Here is a 5,895-nt window from a genome sequence, read left to right on the forward strand (position 1 = left end):
ACCTTCCAATTTGAATTTGAACCTGTAGTTCATTTAATATATCCCTTATACTCTGTGCATTTGTATATAGATCTCTTAGTTGGGCCACACACCCTAGCCTGACCTTCAGCTTTGGTGCTGGGTTAATCTCCTTACGTCTTCTAGTTTTCACTTTATCTGTAGTTCCTAATGTACACTTTGTTTCTGCTGCTATACGCTTTTCCCTTTCACTTGTTCTTGAACAACTGTTTGTACTATTTGTATTGTAAATTTCCCCTGGGTCTTCCCCTCTCATGCTGCTCTCAACTTTACTCCCTTCTGACTCCCCGCTCAGGTTCCCATCCCCCTGCCATTCTAGTTTAAACCTTCCCCAACAGCATTCGCAAACACCCCCGCGAGGACATTGGTCCCGGACCTGCTCGGGTGTAACCCGTCCCGCTTGTACAGGTCCCACCTTTCCCAGAACTAGGAATCGAAATCCCTCCCTCCTACACCATCCCTGCAGCCACGCATTCATCCGGTCTATTCTCTTGTTCCTATAAATAGTAGCACATGGCACTGGTAGTAATCCTGAGATCACTACCTTTGAAGTCCTGCTTTTTAAATTTATCTCCTAACTCCTTAAATTCACATTGCAGGACCTCATCCCTTTTTTTACCTATGTCATTGGTACCAATATGGATCACGACTACTGGCTGTTCACCCTCCCCCTCCAGAATGTCCTGGAGCTGCTCCGCGACATAGAGTCATAGAAGTTTACAACATGGAAACAGGCCCTTCGGCCCAACATGTCCATGTCGCCCAGTTGATACCACTAAGCTAGTCCCAATTGCCTGCACTTGGCCCATATCCCTCTATACCCATCTTACCCATGTAACTGTCCAAATGCGTTTTAAAAGACAAAATTGTACCCGCCTCTACTACTGCCTCTGGCAGCTCGTTCCAGACACTCACCACCCTTTGAGTGAAAAAATTGCCCCTCTGGACCTTTTTGTATCTCTCCCCTCTCACCTTAAATCTATGTCCCCTCGTTATAGACTCCCCTACCTTTGGGAAAAGATTTTGACTATCTACCTTATCTATGCCCCTCATTATTTTATAGACTTCTATAAGATCACCCCTTAACCTCCTACTCTCCAGGGAAAAAAGTCCCAGTCTATCCAACCTCTCCCTATAAGTCAAACCATCAAGTCTCGGTAGCATCCTAGTAAATCTTTTCTGCACTCTTTCTAGTTTAATAATATCCTTTCTATAATAGGGTGACCAGAACTGTACACAGTATTCCAAGTGTGGCCTTACTAATGTCCTGTACAACTTCAACAAAACATCCCAACTCCTGTATTCAATGTTCTGACCAATGAAACCAAGCATGCCGAATGCCTTCTTCACCACCCTATCCACCTGTGACTCCACTTTCAAGGAGCTATGAACCTGTACTCCTAGATCTCTTTGTTCTATAACTCTCCCCAACGCCCTACCATTAACGGAGTAGGTCCTGGCCCGATTCGATCTACCTTCCTTGACCCTAGCATCAGGGAGGCAACATACCATCCTGGAGTCACGATTGCGGCCGCAGAAACGCCTATCTGTTCCCCTTACAATTGGATCCCCTATCACTATAGCCCTGCCACTCTTCTTCCTCCCCTCCTGTGCAGCAGAGCCACCCGTGGTGCCACGAAATTGGCTCTTGCTGCTTTCCCCTGATAAGCCATCTCCCCCAACAGTATCCAAAGCTGTATATCTGTTTGAGAGGGAGATGGCCCCAGGGGACTCCTGCTCTACCTGCCTAGTCCTTTTATTCTGCCTGGCGGTCACCCATTTCCTTTCTGCCTGCGTAATCTTTACCTGCGGTGTGACCACCTCACTGATCGTGCTATCCACAATAGTCTCAGCATCATGGATGCTCCACAGTGAATCCACCCGCAGCTCCAGCTCCGAAATGCGGTTAGCCAGTAGCTGCAGCTGGACACACTTCCTGCACACATGGTCGCCAGGGACCCTGGTAGTGTCCATGGCTTCCCATATGGGGCAGGAGGAACATATCACGGGTGTGAGCTGTGCTGCCATAACTTGCCTTAGATTTACACTGCGTTCACCTCTCAGACTCTCCTCCCGCTCTCTGTCTCCTTTTACACTGTGCTCACCTCTCGGACTCTCCTGCCTCACCTGTGACGTTGCACAGTAGTTTTCTCTTGTTGCAGGTCTGCTGCTGCTTTTATTCCCCACTCTCAGTATTCTGCTGCTCAGGTCCGCCGCCGCTCTGCGGAAAAAGTTAGGAAAAGCAAGACAAAGCAGCACCTCCTTCCCCCACTTCACCAAACTCCCACACTCACCAAACTCTCAGCTGTCTCACTCGGTGCTCTGTTGTACTCAGTTTTTATTTCCCATTTCCACCCAGCCAGCCAGCCAAGCCGGCATCTGCAGTATTTTCTTTTGATTGGTCTTGCCTGCTGTGGAACGAATGTTTAAACACAAGCTGCTGATTGTCAGCACCTCACCTCTTTCTCAATTGGCCTGTTGTAATCTCACTCAGACACGTCACATCACGTCACTAGTTTTCTTTAAAGAGGTTTCCTTCCACGGCAGTTAGTTAGTGACTGAGACTGACTGACGGAGGTCCGTTGAGACACAACCCTCTCCCATCTGATTGGTGGACTACTGGCAAATTTACAAATCTCTCAAGCAATCCGAGCGAGAAAGGTAAAAGCGGCAACTTCTTTAAGCCGATCCACTGTTGCAATTAGAAATGGTGGCAAAATTGTGCCCAGAGCGGGAGAGAACGGCAGTGGTTCTAGACTGCTTTAGACACATTCAGCCAGAGTCAAAGGAGGGAGGGCAGACAGGACCCAAGATCAATTCACATCGAGCGCGTTATCGCTTCTCGGCCTTTTGGCTAAGATCAAGTGGTCAAGTGGGGGAAGGCAACCATTTGGAGCCTTCCTGCCATTGTATGCCGGGGGGATGCAGTCAGGGAGAAATCCCCTCGGGCAGAGTGTAGAGCTTTGGCTTGTAGAGCTTTGGCTTGATGTAATGTCACTGCAAGGAATCTGGAATGAATCTGTAAGGCAATAAGGCACCCCAGAGTGTCAGAAAAAAAAAAAAAAAAAAAAAAAAAAAAAAAAAAAAAAAAATCTGTTCTTATCAGTTTAATATCTGATACGTCCCCTATCTGGGGACCATATATTAAATTGATTTTTGGAACAGGGAGATGGAATAGGGGCTTGCTCCGTCCACTCCACGCATCGACCCAGTATTGCAGTGTCTCTGGGAACGGTGCACCTCCCTCTGGGGAGATATTCAAAAGGAAAAAACAGCTCTTTCCCAGTGTCTCTCTACGTGTGTATGGATTATTACTCAGAATAAAGCTGATATATTGCACTTACTTTCTCAGCTCATTGCTATTCTTTTCTTCTCCTGGGCTGAGTGCCCCTCGCTCCCTCGCAGCGATATAATTCAAACTGCAAAATACCTTGACGTCGTTGACTTTAAACGAGCAGGGTCTGCGTGTCTTTGTGCGTACAAATGAAAACTGCGAGATTAAAGTGTGCGTGCTCCTGAACTCTCTGTCTGTCTGTCAAGGAGAGGAAAAGGCGGTGGTGGTGAGGGTGGAGCATCGCGCTCAGGAAAGGAGACTTTCTTTGATGCTGCCAATTAATCTGCACCAGAAAGTCGCTCCCCCCAACCGGGATTCGAACCCAGGTCTCAACGAGTTTGAAAGGTTGCCTCCTATAAGAATTCTGAGAATTCCTCCTCTTCCGAGTTTGGAAAACTTTGGCCATTGACCAAAATCCTAAGATGGAAGGATAGGTGAGACGTCACCAGTCTCTGTTTCAATGCAAAACCTACAGCAGGTGGTCAATGATCAGCACTAATTCGAGAGGCAGTCGGTCATTGAGAGAGGCAACTGCTCCAGACATGGCGGAGCCATGCCTCGGTTCTGATGCAAAACCAATCGACAGCGAGGACGTGGGGTGAAAAGGGAGCCTTGTGTGGCAAGTGCTCGACGATCGGAATGAATTCGAAGAACAATGGCCCATCGAGAGAAGCAATTGCAACATGATGAGAGACCATCAAAAGCCATTAAAGACTCTTAACAACTTTGTAAGAACTGTTAAACAGACATGGAGCGCCTCATTTAACAACGAAAACTATTGTAAGAGAGGAGTATATAAGTGGAAGCTCGAAACCCCTCTCTCTCTTGTTTGCTCTCTTGCTTTTGGTCTCTTGTTTTTTGCGCTTGTTTGCTGTCTCTGGTTCTTGCTCTCTTGCTTCTTTGCTCTTATCTCTTTTCCAGCTCTTTCTCTCTCTCTCTTAGTTCCTGCTCGCTCTTTTTTTTTCACCCGAGCTCTCCAGGGAGGAGAGCAGCTTCCAACGAAACCAATGTGAGAGAACCGGTCAGCCAGACCGAAGAGTGTAAAGGAATGGTGAGCCCCAACCATACGTGTGTGTGTGTGATAGGTGTCTCCAGGGTCCCCACCAGCCTCTTAGTTTAGCGGGATAAGGTACTGTAGTGGGTGTGTGTAACTCAATGTACTGTGCAGGACCGTTTTTATCGTTATTTTCTTCGTGTTGATGGAATAATAAAAGCAACATTCCAATTAAATTCAAACACCGAGTTTGTGTGTTCTCTGTGCCATTCGGCTATGTGATCCATCACCGGGTGCGTTAGCAAAAGTCTTGTCTTCCTGAACTCCCGGTCCATGAGGTATAAGTGTTCCTTGGCTAGACCGGGGACCAGATATCTGCACCGATCAATAGGGTGAGAACAACCCCAAAGCACCCTACAGTCCTAACCACTAGACCACCAGGGGAGCTGCCTCAACCTCCCTGAGGAACCTGGACATGAGGCTGAGAACACGCACACCGGCCCCACTGGCAGCACCGACCAGCAGGGGGCCGGCCGGCTGGTCCTTCCCTTTCACAGGCTTTTGGCCCTCGATTAAACGGCAAAGGTGTTCAGAAGGAAGGACGGGAGGGTGGGAAATCAGTGGAATGTCACACCTCCGACCCGGAAAACAGGTCTCCTGGTCAAAGCAGTCCTGCCCCGCCCTGCCATTAATGTGACAATGGACAGGGCCCAGCAGCTTCAGACACATCTTTCTTTCAATATGCAAGTTCTTTTTAAAAACCTTTCCTTCCACAGCAGCCTCTGAGTGAGAGAGAGAGACTGACTGACTGACATAACGTACACACACACACACAAAACAACGCCTCCCATCCGATTGGTGGACTACTGGATCGAAAATCTAACTTTTAGTTTCAATGCAGGGGAGAGCGCGAACGCAGTCCCCCACTACCACAAATTTTGCAGTCGAGTATCCCGCATTTGGGGACATCGCAGGTGTCAGCACACCCCGTGTGCAATGGGCTAGCCTCGTCCTGGGAGATCCACCTTCAGGATCACAGATTCTCCCCTGCCAGGTAAGTATGCCTTATGTCGCCACAGAGTGCCACTTGACAGCATTCACTGCCTCTTACGGTTGCAACGGCAGGTTTTAAAAATCAGAATGTCCCTTCGCTCGCAACGTGCTGATGCTCTGAGAGATTAATTCTGCTCAAATATTGGACCATATATCCGATGATATACTCTCGGAGAAAATACTGCAGCGATGCGGTGCCGGCGATGGTTGTTTGCGTGTCGCCCTTCGAGGGAAATGTCCCGCCTCCAGTTGTTGTTGTTGTAATATATACACGCGCGCTGTTGTAGGAATATTGAACTGCAAGTTGTCGCTATAGTAGTAGTTTCGAATCAGCACAAAGCAGGTGCCTCCCTGGAATGTCACACGTGGGTGGCAGGTCCCTCCCTGACCTGGCCTGGAATGTCACGCCTGCGTCCAAGAAAACAGATCTCCTGGTCAAAGCAGTCCCGCCCCGCCCTGCCCTGGGATTAACATGACAATGGACAGGGCCTAGTCA

The 5,895-nt window shown here is 48.5% G+C and overlaps 1 non-coding gene and 1 pseudogene across 1 annotated transcript; one reads left to right on the forward strand and one right to left on the reverse strand.

The window, feature by feature from the left end:
• The first annotated feature begins 3,092 nt into the window (after positions 1-3,092).
• Positions 3,093-3,263, forward strand: LOC137325974 (U2 spliceosomal RNA; annotated as a pseudogene).
• Positions 3,264-5,244: 1,981 nt separating this feature from the next.
• On the reverse strand, positions 5,245-5,408 carry LOC137325889 (U1 spliceosomal RNA). The gene has a single exon (XR_010964048.1). It is a non-coding gene; the product is annotated as a U1 spliceosomal RNA (small nuclear RNA).
• Positions 5,409-5,895: the final 487 nt, after the last annotated feature.

The sequence above is a fragment of the Heptranchias perlo genome, chromosome 9 (genome assembly GCF_035084215.1).
Source record: "Heptranchias perlo isolate sHepPer1 chromosome 9, sHepPer1.hap1, whole genome shotgun sequence".
NCBI lineage: Eukaryota > Metazoa > Chordata > Chondrichthyes > Hexanchiformes > Hexanchidae > Heptranchias > Heptranchias perlo.